General features: G+C 46.1%; 1 pseudogene; it reads left to right on the forward strand.

Annotated features, from left to right (window-relative positions):
* The first annotated feature begins 1,092 nt into the window (after positions 1 to 1,092).
* LOC124028465 overlaps positions 1,093 to 15,000 on the forward strand; it is a 19,862-nt pseudogene continuing 5,954 nt past the window's right edge.

Here is a 15,000-nt window from a genome sequence, read left to right on the forward strand (position 1 = left end):
TAAAAAAACTCAAGTACTTATTTGACTCATTTAGTATTAAGGTTGGAGTCTATTGGAACTACTTAACAGTCTGGCAGCCCTCTGATGTGTAACTGAGCCTAATAAAATGGGTTAGATTAAAAGCCCTTTATGTTGGTTATTAGAATCCTTATCAGAACTGGTACAGTAGTAGGTTATATACAGTACCTACTAGACTAGCCAACTTCCTTAAACAATGAATTAGCAAAAAAAAAAAAGTTTTTAAATGTAAATGTTTTTAAATGTTTTTAACCACATTGAATACATATGTAAACACAACATTGTGAAGTGTTGGTCCCGTGTTTCAGGAGATGTAATAAAATATCCCCGGAATGTTCCCGATACGTTCGACAAAAGCTTCGTTCTCTCTAAATTTGTTTTACATCCCGGTTAGTGACCGTTTCTCCTTTGTCAAGATAATCCATCCACCTGACAGGTGTGACATATCAAGAAGTTGATTAAACAGCGTGATCATTACACACAGGTGCACCTTGTGCTTTGGACAATAAGAAGCGACTCTAAAATGTGCAGTTTTGTCACACAACACAATGCCACAGTCTACAATTTTGAGGGAGCGTGCAATTAGCATGTTCATAGGTTAGTTTCTCTACCATAAGCCGCCTCCAACCGCGGACCACATGTATGGCTGTGTGTGGGCGAGTGGTATGCTAATGTCAGCGTTGTGAACAGAGAGCTCCATGGTGGCGGTGGGGTTATGGTGAGGGCAGGCATAAACTACGGACAACAAACACAACAGCATTTTTATCGATGGCAATTTGAATACACAAAGAGACACGTGATGAGATCCTGAGAACCATTTACTTGAAATGACTGATTTCCTTCTATGAACCGTAACTCAGTAAAATCTTTGAAATTCTTGCACGTTACGTTTATATTTTTTTATTCAGTATATTTAACCTTTATCTAACCGGACAGTCCAGTTGAGGTCAGATGTCCTCTTTCCAAAGGAAGACCTGGATAAAAAGATGGACTCGTCGTTTTGCGTTGGTGTGTCTCTCCTTTTCCTTCCTGTGTTGTGTGTCTGACTCTGGTCTCATGTGTTCTCTCCTGTAGGAGGTGTTGCTGAAGAGAGCAGCTGACCTTGTGGAGGCTCTGTATGGGATGCCCCACAACAACCAGGTAAAGACACAACTCAGCATCCTGCGCTCTGCACAGTCTGTCACATGCAGACTTCTCTCTCTCTCTCTCTCTCTCTGTGTCTCTGTCTCTCTCTCAGTCTCTCTCTTTCACTCTCGGTCTCTCTCTGTCTCTCTCTCTCTCTCTCTCTGTCTCTCTCTCTGTCTCTCTCTCTCTCTCTCTCTCTCTCTCTCTCTCTCTCTCTCTCTCTCTCTCTCTCTCTCTCTCTCTCTCTCTCTCTCTCTCTCTCTCTCTCTCTCTCGGTCTCTCTCTCTCACTCTCGGTCTCTCTCTGTCTCTCTCTCTGTCTCTGTCTCTCTCTGTCTCTCTCTCTCTCTCTCTCTCTCTCTCTCTCTCTCTGTCTCTCTCTCTTTGTGTACATTTGCGGTAATTAAATCAGCCCCCCCCCCTGCAACCCTCCACTTTCCTTCTCTATTTCAAAGCCAGCTCCAGGCCATTGTACTGTATGTAGTACTGTGGTGTCATTGCTTTCGGAGAGGTTGAATATTTATTTCTCCTTCTTTCTCCCAACGTATTTATTCCTGGCTACTGCACACATCTGAGATAGAGAAGGTAATCAGTCAAAACACACACACACAGACCTATTCAAATGAGAGAATAACCTTGAACCAGGGCCAAAAGGTGCTTTCTGTAACCAATGCAAATTCCCTCCAAATAAATGTATGGAGCACAGCTTTATCAGGCTCTGATGCATTCAGACGAATTGACCTAGGTAGTACTTTTTTTCACACTCTCTCTCTCTCTCTACACAGAACTCTATTCCACAGTACCACATAGAGCCATGACTACATGGAACTCTATTTCACAGTAGTACATAGAGCCATGACTACACGGTACTCTATTCCACAGTACTACATAGAGCCATGACTACACAGTACTCTATTCCACAGTACTACATAGAGCCATGACTACATGGAACTCTATTCCACAGTACTACATAGAGCCATGACTACACGGAACTCTATTCCACAGTACTACATAGAGCCATGACTACATGGAACTCTATTCCACAGTACCACATAGAGCCATGACTACATGGAACTCTATTCCACAGTAGTACATAGAGCCATGACTACACGGTACTCTATTCCACAGTACTACATAGAGCCATGACTACACAGTACTCTATTCCACAGTACTACATAGAGCCATGACTACATGGAACTCTATTCCACAGTACTACATAGAGCCATGACTACACAGTACTCTATTCCACAGTACTACATAGAGCCATGACTACATGGAACTCTATTCCACAGTACTACATAGAGCCATGACTACACGGAACTCTATTCCACAGTACTACATAGAGCCATGACTACATGGAACTCTATTCCACAGTACTACATAGAGCCATGACTACATGGAACTCTATTCCACAGTACCACATAGAGCCATGACTACATGGAACTCTATTCCACAGTAGTACATAGAGCCATGACTACACGGTACTCTATTCCACAGTACTACATAGAGCCATGACTACACAGTACTCTATTCCACAGTACTACATAGAGCCATGACTACATGGAACTCTATTCCACAGTACTACATAGATTCATGACTACATGGAACTCTATTCCACAGTACTACATAGAGCCATGACTACATGGAACTCTATTCCACAGTACTACATAGAGCCATGACTACACGGAACTCTATTCCACAGTACTACATAGAGCCATGACTACATGGAACTCTATTCCACAGTACTACATAGAGCCATGACTACATGGAACTCTATTCCACAGTACCACATAGAGCCATGACTACATGGAACTCTATTCCACAGTACCACATAGAGCCATGACTACATGGAACTCTATTCCACAGTAGTACATAGAGCCATGACTACACGGTACTCTATTCCACAGTACTACATAGAGCCATGACTACACAGTACTCTATTCCACAGTACTACATAGAGCCATGACTACATGGAACTCTATTCCACAGTACTACATAGAGCCATGACTACACGGTACTCTATTCCACAGTACTACATAGAGCCATGACTACACGGTACTCTATTCCACAGTACTACATAGAGCCATGACTACACGGTACTCTATTCCACAGTACTACATAGAGCCATGACTACATGGAACTCTATTCCACAGTACTACATAGAGCCATGACTACATGGAACTCTATTCCACAGTACTACATAGAGCCATGACTACACTGTACTCTATTCCACAGTGCTACATAGAGCCATGGAACAGCATGGACTCTATTCACAGTGGAACTCTATTCCACAGTACTACATAGAGCCATGACTACATGGAACTCTATTCCACAGTACTACATAGAGCCATGACTACACAGTACTCTATTCCACAGTGCTACATAGAGCCATGACTACACGGTACTCTATTCCACAGTACTACATAGAGCCATGACTACACGGTACTCTATTCCACAGTACTACATAGAGCCATGACTACACGGTACTCTATTCCACAGTACTACATAGAGCCATGACTACACGGTACTCTATTCCACAGTACTACATAGAGCCATGACTACATGGAACTCTATTCCACAGTAATACATATCAAGTAACTGATGCAAAGTGTAAAATTAGATTTAAAAAACAGATACAAAAATAACACCTTATGGAACAGCGGGGACTGTGAAGCAACACGCACACACACACACACGCGCACACACACACACACACACGCACACGCACACACGCACACACAATGCACACACACACAACACACACACAGGACACACACACACACACACACACACACACACACACACACACACAACACACACTGCACACAACACACATCCACAATAAACCCCACAAGACAGCTGCTGCCTTGGTAGGAACTAATGGGGATCCACAATAAACCCCAGGAAGACACTGCTGCCACGCACACACGCACACAACACACATACGCACACTCACACGCACGCACACACATGACAACATACACACTATACACACACGTACACATGGATTTTGTGTTGTAGATATGTGGTAGTAAGAGTAGGCGCCTGAGGGCACACACTTAAAGTGTTGTGAATGTATTGTAATGTTTAAAAAAAAACTGTATAAACTGCCTTAATTTTGCTGGACACCAGGAAGAGTAGCTGCTGCCTTGGCAGAAACTATTGGGGGATCCATAATAAACCCCAGGAAGAGTAGCTGCTGCCTTGACAGGAACTAATGGGGATCCATAATAAACCCCAGGAAGAGTAGCTGCTGCCTTGGTAGGAACTAATGGGGATCCATAATAAACCCCAGGAAGAGTAGCTGCTGCCTTGGTAGGAACTAATGGGGATCCAGGAAGAGTAATAAACCCCCCAGGAAGAGTAGCTGCTGCCTTGGTAGGAATCTAATGGGGATCCATAATAAACCCCAGGAAGAGTAGCTGCTGCCTTGGCAGGAACTAATGGGGATCCATAAACCCCAAACCCCAGGAAGAGTAGCTGCTGCCTTGGTAGGAGCTAATGGGGATCCATAATAAACCCCAGGAAGAGTAGCTGCTGCCTTGGAAGAGTAGCTGCTGCCTTGGTAGGAACTAATGGGGATCCATAATAAACCCCAGGAAGAGTAGCTGCTGCCTTGGTAGGAACTAATGGGGATCCATAATAAACCCCAGGAAGAGTAGCTGCTGCCTTGGCAGGAACTAATGGGGATCCATAATAAACCCCAGGAAGAGTAGCTGCTGCCTTGGCAGGAACTAATGGGGATCCATAATAAACCCCAGGAAGAGTAGCTGCTGGGATCCATAATAAACCCCAGGAAGAGTAGCTGCTGGGATCCATAATAAACCTCAGGAAGAGCAGCTGCTGGGATCCATAATAAACCTCAGGAAGAGCAGCTGCTGGGATCCATAATAAACCCCAGGAAGAGTAGCTGCTGGGATCCATAATAAACACAACTACCATTACCATTCAAATACACAAGGTCACAATGAGACTAAATGTTTAAATGTTAAAGTCATATATATGGATCCCTTGTGACCATAATAAACCCCAGGAAGAGTAGCGTCCTCTCCTCTACTTTCAGGAGATCATCCTGAAGCGAGCGGGGATCCGAAGAGTATCGCCGAGGCCCTGTACAGCGTCCCGCGTAACCACAACCAGATCCCCTCACTGGGCAACACGGCCCCAGCACGGCGGCATGATGGGGGTGAACTCCTTAATCAGGAACTAGGAAGGTAGCTGCTGCCTTGGCAGGAACTAATGGGGATCAGCCAGCTCGCCGTCAACGTCTCAGAAACATCACAGGGTAATGACCAGGGTATGTGGCCATGGGGACCTCCCAAATGGCTGCCTATGCCCTTCATAGTGCACTACATAGGGGAAAGGAGTGCACTATATGGGGAAAGTAGTGCACTACATAGGGGAAAGGCGTGCACTATATAGGGAAAGTAGTGCACTACATTGGGGAAAGTCGTGCACTATATAGGGAAAGTAGTGCACTACATAGGGGAAAGTCGTGCACTATATAGGGAAAGTAGTGCACTACATTGGGGAAAGTAGTGCACTACATAGGGGAAAGTCGTGCACTATATAGGGAAAGTAGTGCACTACATTGGGGAAAGTAGTGCACTACATAGGGGAAAGTCGTGCACTATATAGGGAAAGTAGTGCACTACATTGGGGAAAGTAGTGCACTACATAGGGGAAAGTCGTACACTATATAGGGAAAGTAGTGCACTATATAGGGAAAGTAGTGCACTCCATTGGTAAAGTAGTGCACTACATTGGTAAAGTAGTGCACTATATAGGGAAAGTAGTGCACTACATTGGTAAAGTAGTGCACTATATAGTGAATAGGGTGCCATTTGGGACGCGCTCCATGAGTGAAGATAAGCTACCGACAACAACTAATCTAGCTTTACCCTTTAATATTAAAGCTGCCGACAACAACTAATCTAGCTTTACCCTTTAATATTACCTGGCCGGCTCTGACTCTCTGCTTGCTGCTTCTCTATCTTCTCTTGCTGGATCTTATAACTGATCCCTGGGGGCTTGATGCTGTCACTCACTCCCCTGTTCTGTTTGCCTGCCTGGCTCGGCTGGGAATGACCCACCGACCCACCGAACGCTCACAACTATTCACTTAGCAGCCGCCTGGGATGATCATACTTAATAATATCTGTTCTGTGTTGCCACTGCTAAGGTCAGGGTTTACTTCTGCTCTGTGTTGCCACTGCTAAGGTCAGTGTTGACATCTGCTCTGTGTTGCCACTGCTAAGGTCAGTGTCTATATATGTTCTGTGTTGCCACTGCTAAGATCAGGGTTTATATCTGTTCTGTGTTGCCACTGCTAAGGTCAGTGTTGACATCTGCTCTGTGTTGCCACTGCTAAGGTCAGTGTTGACATCTGCTCTGTGTTGCCACTGCTAAGGTCACTGGTAGACCTATAGCTAGCTAGATGCTAGGAGTGTACACAGGTCTTCCTGGTAGACCTAAAGAAAGCTATGAGTGGAGCAGCGGTCTAAGGTACTGCATCACAATGCAAGAAGCGTCACTACAGTCCCTGGTTCGACTCCAGGCTGTATCACATCCGGCTGTGATAGCACTCTATTCCCTACGTCGCCAGTCAAACTCATTCCACGCAGGGTCGAGTGTCTGCGGTCATTCCCTCCTCCTTCGTAGTTGAATTAAGATCACTGATTAGTAAGGAACTCCCCTCACCTGGTTGTCTAGGGCTTAGTAAGGAACTCCCCTCACCTGGTTGTCTAGGTCTCAGTAAGGAACTCCCCTCACCTGGTTGTCTAGGGCTTAGTAAGGAACTCCCCTCACCTGGTTGTCTAGGGCTTAGTAAGGAACTCCCCTCACCTGGTTGTCTAGGGCTTAGTAAATAACTCCCCTCACCTGGTTGTCTAGGTCTTAGTAAGGAACTCCCCTCACCTGGTTGTCTAGGGCTTAGTAAATAACTCCCCTCACCTGGTTGTCTAGGGCTTAGTAAGGAACTCCCCTCACCTGGTTGTCTAGGGCTTAGTAAGGAACTCCCCTCACCTGGTTGTCTAGGGCTTAGTAAGGAACTCCCCTCACCTGGTTGTCTAGGGCTTAGTAAGGAACTCCCCTCACCTGGTTGTCTAGGTCTCAGTAAGGAACTCCCCTCACCTGGTTGTCTAGGGCTTAGTAAGGAACTCCCCTCACCTGGTTGTCTAGGGCTTAGTAAGGAACTCCCCTCACCTGGTTGTCTAGGGCTTAGTAAGGAACTCCCCTCACCTGGTTGTCTAGGTCTCAGTAAGGATCTCCCCTCACCTGGTTGTCTAGGTCTCAGTAAGAAACTACCCTCACCTGGTTGTCTAGGTCGTAGTAAGGAACTCCCCTCACCTGGTTGTCTAGGGCTTAATAAGGAACTCCCCTCACCTGGTTGTCTAGGTCTTAGTAAGGAGCTCCCCTCACCTGGTTGTCTAGGTCTCAGTAAGGAACTCCCCCACCTGGTTGTCTAGGTCTCAGTAAGGAACTCCCCACCTGGTTCACCTGGTTGTCTAGGTCTCAGTAAGGAACTCCCCTCACCTGGTTGTCTAGGTCTTAGTAAGGAGCTCCCCTCACATGGTTGTCTAGGTCTCAGTAAGGAACTCCCCTCACCTGGTTGTCTATGTCTCAGTAAGGAACTCCCCTCACCTGGTTGTCTAGGTCTCAGTAAGGAACTCCCCTCACCTGGTTGTCTAGGTCTCAGGTCCCCTCACCTCAGTCTCAGTAAGGAACTGGTTGTCCTCAGTAAGGAACTCCCCTCACCTGGTTGTCTAGGTCTCAGTAAGGAACTCCCCTCACATGGTTGTCTAGGTCTCAGTAAGGATCTCCCCTCACCTGGTTGTCTAGGTCTCAGTAAGGATCTCCCTGGTTGTCACTCAGTGGTTCCCCTCACATGTTGTCTAGGTCTCAGTAAGGAACTCCCCTCACCTGGTTGTCTAGGTCTCAGTAAGGAACTCCCACTGGTTGTCAGGTCTCTGGTTGTCTAGGTCTCAGTAAGGAACTCCCCTCACCTGGTTGTCTAGGTCTCAGTAAGGAACTCCCCTCACCTGGTTGTCTAGGTCTCAGTAAGGAACTCCCCTCACCTGGTTGTCTAGGTCTCAGTAAGGATCTCCCCTCACATGGTTGTCTAGGTCTCAGTAAGGATCTCCCCTCTCACTCCCCTCACCTGGTTGTCTAGGTCTCAGTAAATAACTCCCTCACCTGGTTGTCTATCTCCCCCCTCACCTGGTTGTCTAGGGCTTAGTAAATAACTCCCCTCACCTGGTTGTCTAGGTCTTAGTAAGGAACTCCCCTCACCTGGTTGTCTAGGGCTTAGGTTGTCTAAAAGGATACCTGGTTGTCTCCCTCCCCTCACCTGGTTGTCTAGGGCTTAGTAAGGAACTCCCCTCACCTGGTTGTCTAGGGCTTAGTAAGGAACTCCCCTCACCTGGTTGTCTAGGTCTCAGTAAGGAACTCCCCTCACCTGGTTGTCTAGGTCTCAGTAAGGAACTCCCCTCACCTGGTTGTCTAGGTCTCCCCTCAGTAAGGAACTCCCACCTGGTTGTCTAGGTCTCAGTGGTTGTCTAGGTCTCAGTAAGGAACTCCCCTCACCTGGTTGTCTAGGTCTCAGTAAGGAACTCCCCTCACCTGGTCTGTCTCCCCTCACAGGTTGTCTCTCAGTAAGGAACTCCCCTCACCTGGTTGTCTAGGTCTCAGTAAGGAACTCCCCTCACCTGGTTGTCTAGGTCTCAGTAAGGAAGGTCTCTCCCTCACCTGGTTGTCTAGGTCTCAGTAAGGAACTCCCCTCACCTGGTTGTCTAGGTCTCAGTAAGGATCTCCCTGGTTGTCTCACATGGTTGTCTAGGTCTCAGTAAGGATCTCCCCTCACATGGTTGTCTAGGTCTCAGTAAGAATCTCCCCTCACTCCCTCATGGTTGTCTAGGTCTCAGTAAGGATCTCCCCTCACATGGTTGTCTAAGGATCTCCCCTCACATGGTTGTCTAGGTCTCAGTAAGATCTCCCCTCACATGGTTGTCTAGGTCTCAGTAAGGATCTCCCACAGGTCTCAGTGGTTGTCACATGGTTGTCTAGGTCTCAGTAAGGATCTCCCCTCACATGGTTGTCTAGGTCTCAGTAAGGAACTCCCCTCACCTGGTTGTCTAGGTCTCAGTAAGGAACTCCCCTCACCTGGTTGTCTAGGTCTCAGTAAGGAACTCCCCTCACCTGGTTGTCTAGGTCTCAGTATGGAACTCCCCTCACCTGGTTGTCTAGGTCTCAGTAAGGAACTCCCCTCACCTGGTTGTCTAGGTCTCAGTAAGGATCTCCCCTCACATGGTTGTCTAGGTCTCAGTAAGGATCTCCCCTCACATGGTTGTCTAGGTCTCAGTAAGGATCTCCCCTCACATGGTTGTCTAGGTCTCAGTAAGGATCTCCCCTCACATGGTTGTCTAGGTCTCAGTAAGGATCTCCCCTCACATGGTTGTCTAGGTCTCAGTAAGGATCTCCCCTCACATGGTTGTCTAGGTCTCAGTAAGGATCTCCCCTCACCTGGTTGTCTAGGTCTCAGTAAGGAACTCCCCTCACCTGGTTGTCTAGGTCTCAGTAAGGATCTCCCCTCACATGGTTGTCTAGGTCTCAGTAAGGATCTCCCCTCACCTGGTTGTCTAGGTCTCAGTAAGGAACCCCCCTCACCTGGTTGTCTAGGTCTCAGTAAGGATCTCCCCTCACCTGGTTGTCTAGGTCTCAGTAAGGAACTCCCCTCACCTGGTTGTCTCGGGCTTATTTGAAAGGAACAACTAAAAACCTGCAGACACTAGGCCCTCCATGGAATGAGTTTGACACCCCTGCCCTACATAGTGCACTACTTTAAACCAGAACCCTATGTTCACTATGGTCTCTATGATACCTATGCTCCCTGTGCTCCCTGTGGTCCCTGATCAAAAGCAGGGCACTAAATAAGGAATAGGTCGTCACTTCGGACATATAGTAGACTATTTACCTATAAGATAGCCTAATGTTGTAGTTCTACCTTCCCTAAGTCCTTTTCTCCCCCTCTCAACAGTAGGATACAGCCGTCAAACCAGCAGTGTGTCCCCTCGAGGCTACGTCCCCAGCAGCACACCACAACAGGCCAACTACAACACCGTTAGCAACAGCATGAACGGCTACGGAAACCCCATGTCCAATCTGGGAGTACCCAGTTCACCAGGCTTCCTCAACGGCTCCTCTGCCAACTCCCCCTACGGCAGTAAGTATCAAGGTAACGACGCACCTCCTCGACTTCCTCCGTGTCTACGAGTCTGAGACGCTTAGATTTTTCTTCATTTTCTTCATTTTACTTGATTTTTGATTTTCTTGATTTTTGATTTTCTTGATTTTTGATTTTCTTGATTCATGATTTTCTTGATTTTTGATTTTCTTGATTTTCTTAATTTTGGATTTTCTTGATTTTTGACTAACCCCCCCCCCCCCTTTAATTTGTTTTAATTAGTGTTTGTATTATTTTGGAATGTGTGCTACTGGATAAAAGGAGGGGTGACTCTGGAGGCTGAAAACCCAAGACCCAACTTAATAAAAAAAATGAAAAATAAATCATCAATCAGACTTACAAATTTACACACAAAATAAATGGAAAAGTTTTTAAAAAATGATGACATGGTGCACGCCCCCCAAAAAGAAAATGCCCAAAAATTATAGAAGCAAATTTTTCGTGAGTGATTTTCCCCCAAGTCAAGAGTCTATTGTCAGATACCTATTATCCAGAGCGGCCGAGGCAGAACATTTCATATCACAATCCCACAAACTCCAAATATGATTTTTGAATTTTTTGTTGTTGTTATTATTATTACAAATTGGTTACTTAGTTACGTAAATGTAATTATTTGTCCAATCCCATCCAAATTCTGATCTTTTTTTATTTATTTTTATCACAATCATCTTGATTTCTCCTGATTTTTTTCCCAAATCTATACACGTTTTGATTTGAAAAGAGGCAAGGGCCTTATCAATTCATTTAACCAAATGAATCTAAAACATCTTGATTTTTTTAAATGATCTTTGCCGTGGTGAAACGCCTCTCTGATTGGTGCTTCTGTTTGCTTTATTGCAGTAGTGCCGTCGAGCCCCACCATGGCAGCCTCTTCGGTCAGCCTCTCTACTAACTGTAGCAGTTCGCACGGCATTTTCTCATTCTCACCTGCCAATGTCATCTCTGCAGTGAAACAAAAGAGCGCCTTTGCCCCTGTTGTAAGGCCCCAAGCTTCTCCACCACCTTCTTGCACCAGTGCAAATGGCAATGGACTTCAAGGTGAGCCGTCCTCCCCTCCTTTTACAGTGCCCTCCATAGTCATTCTGTCCTTCTGTTCTGTTCTGACTTGTTGGCCTACTGGCTTCTCTCTGTTCTGTTCTGACCTGTTGGCCCACTGGCTTCTCTCTGTTCTGTTCTGACCTGTTGGCCCACTGGCATCTCTCTGTTCTGTTCTGACCTGTTGGCCCACTGGCATCTCTCTGTTCTGTTCTGACCTGTTGGCCCACTGGCATCTCTCTGTTCTGTTCTGACCTGTTGGCCCACTGGCATCTCTCTGTTCTGTTCTGACCTGTTGGCCCACTGGCATTTCTCTGTTCTGTTCTGACCTGTTGGCCCACTGGCATCTCTCTGTTCTGTTCTGACCTGTTGGCCCACTGGCATCTCTCTGTTCTGTTCTGACCTGTTGGCCCACTGGCATCTCTCTCACCTGCCTGCCTGCCCACCTCCACCCAAAGCCATGGGCGACCATGCACCGCCAGTCTGGGTTAAACGAGAGTACGAGTGGACATAGATGATATATTTGAGGATGGATGATGATTGCGTGGACGGATGGATGGATTGATGGGTACATTATGCCTGCATGTATGTGTTTATTTATTTATTTATTTATTTATCAAACCATTAATGATTAACGGAAGTTAGGAGTCTCTTGGGGGGGTTACTCTCCCCCCGTATATTTGTTTTGCATCAGAACACCATAGTACAGAATACCAGTACATACAGGTTTGGGGTCAATTAGGGAAGTTAGGAGTCTCTTGGGGGGTTACTCTCCACCCATATATATTTGTTTTGCATCAGAATACCATAGTACAGAATACCAGTACATACAGGTTTGGGGTCAATTAGGGAAGTTAGGAGTCTCTTGGGTGGTTACTCTCCCCCCGTATATTTGTTTTGCATCAGAACACCATAGTACAGAATACCAGTACATACAGGTTTGGGGTCAATTAGGGAAGTTAGGAGTCTCTTGGGTGGTTACTCTCCCCCAGTATATTTGTTTTGCATCAGAACACCATAGTACAGAATACCAGTACATACAGGTTTGGGGTCAATTAGGGAAGTTAGGAGTCTCTTGGGTGGTTACTCTCCCCCCGTATATTTGTTTTGCATCAGAACACCATAGTACAGAATACCAGTACATACAGGTTTGGGGTCAATTAGGGAAGTTAGGAGTCTCTTGGGGGTTACTCTCCACCCATATATATTTGTTTTGCATCAGAATACCATAGTACAGAATACCAGTACATACAGGTTTGGGGTCAATTAGGGAAGTTAGGAGTCTCTTGGGTGGTTACTCTCCACCCATATATATTTGTTTTGCATCAGAATACCATAGTACAGAATACCAGTACTTACAGGGTTTATATCAATTAGGGAAGTTAGGTTTGGGGTCAGTTAGGAGTCTCTTGGGTGGTTACTCTCCACCCATATATATTTGTTTTGCATCAGAATACCATAGTACAGAATACCAGTACTTACAGGGTCGGGGTCAATTAGGGAAGTTAGGAGTCTCTTGGGTGGTTACTCTCCACCCATATATATTTGTTTTGCATCAGAATACCATAGTACAGAATACCAGTACTTACAGGGTTGGGGTCAATTAGGATTTCATTTGTAAATTGCTCTTTAATTCCAATTTGAAAAAATTCTCACAGAAAGCAGAATTTGAAAAACAATTTGAATTAAAGGAAGTAGATGTAATTCAAATAAATCCCATTCAATTGTAATGATGATTTATTATGTATTTATATCACTAAATTAATGTTCATGGTTACGAATGCCATGTAGCATATGGTTGAAACATTAACAAAATAAAATCATTATAATAGTCATTCTCCTAAAAATATATACAACATGTATCCTAAGCTGAGTACTGTAATGATAAACAAACCAATCACGTAAGGTCCTGTAGCTGTCCTACTTCTGCCTTATCCACTGCAGCCCTGGGATCCAGCCCTCTGTCACATCTAATCTGAATTGTACTTCATATGCTTTAATATCCACAACCCATCACCCATCACCCCCCCTCCACCCATCACCCCCTCCACCCATCACCCCCTCCACCCATCACCCCCTCCACCCACCCACCCCCCACCCATCACCCCCCCTCCACCCATCACCCCCCACCCCCCTCCACCCATCACCCCCTCCACCCATCACCCCCCTCCACCCATCACCCCCCTCCACCCATCACCCCCCTCCACCCATCACCCCCCCCCTCCACCCATCACCCCCTCCACCCATCACCCCCCTCCACCCATCACCCCCCTCCACCCATCCCCCCTCCACCCATCCCCCCCCACCCACCCATCCGCCCCTCCACCCATCAACCCCCCCTCCACCCATCACCCCCTCCACCCATCACCCCCCTCCACCCATCCCCCCTCCACCCATCACCCCCCCCCCCCATCCCCCACCCTCTTCCACTGACCCTAGTGAGCCCTTTCCAGTCCTTGGTCCTTGGTGAATAGACTCCCTGTAACTCCGACAAGCACTCCAGCACGGTATTTAAACAAAAATGTAGCCAGGATTAGAGATCGTCACGTTCCCAGCCCTTTGGAAAGCAACACTCCCGTCAAACTTCCCTCTGATTTAGCTGGAGTATCATCCTCCGGTTTTCTGCTCTCGGTTAAAAGCGTACACATTTTATCCACTGTGTGGTTTTTTTGCTAGTTGTGCAGTTTAACACCAAGACAACATTACGCAACGCAACACAGTCTATATATATATATATATATGGCTTTTCTAATTGGGACAAAGCAGAAACTCAACAGAAAATACAGAGGGAGTCATTGTGCAAGAAAAAACACATCGGCTTCAACCAGTTTCCAACGAAAGTGTGATTCTGGATTTTATTTTTCCTGCTCGGTGTCGAGGCCGACGTGTCGTGCTTGAAAACAGGTTTTCGTCATAGTGTGTTCATCCAATATTAATAACGCAGAGAGCTAATGAAGTGGGAAATTAAAAGTTCATGCTGTTACATGTGTACACTTATTAATATGTAGTCTGCAGAAATTAATGAGCAATGCCTTGTCATCAAGTGCAACTGGCAAACTTAAAAGCATTCCAACCATGGACACCACAAATAAGTCCAAAGCACTGGAGAAACAGGAAGGCCTAATTGTTAAAGTGAGTTGAAGGACCCGAGTATATCAATCTGCTTTCTTCTGGCAGCTCAGCTATAGGATACTCTCCCTAGCATCTGAACACTGCAGTTCATCTATAGGATACTCTCCCTAGCATCTGAACACTGCACAGCTATAGGATACTCTCCCTAGCATCTGAACACTGCAGTTCATCTATAGGATACTCTCCCTAGCATCTGAACACTGCAGTTCATCTATAGGATACTCTCCCTAGCATCTGAACACTGCACAGCTATAGGATACTCTCCCTAGCATCTGAACACTGCAGTTCAGCTATAGGATACTCTCCCTAGCATCTGAACACTGCAGTTCATCTATAGGATACTCTCCCTAGCATCTGAACACTGCAGTTCATCTATCTGCATCTAAACACTGCAGTTCATCTATAGGATACTCTCCCTAGCATCTAAACACTGCACAGCTATAGGATACT

Source organism: Oncorhynchus gorbuscha, unplaced genomic scaffold (assembly GCF_021184085.1).
Source record: "Oncorhynchus gorbuscha isolate QuinsamMale2020 ecotype Even-year unplaced genomic scaffold, OgorEven_v1.0 Un_scaffold_4233, whole genome shotgun sequence".
Lineage (NCBI taxonomy): Eukaryota > Metazoa > Chordata > Actinopteri > Salmoniformes > Salmonidae > Oncorhynchus > Oncorhynchus gorbuscha.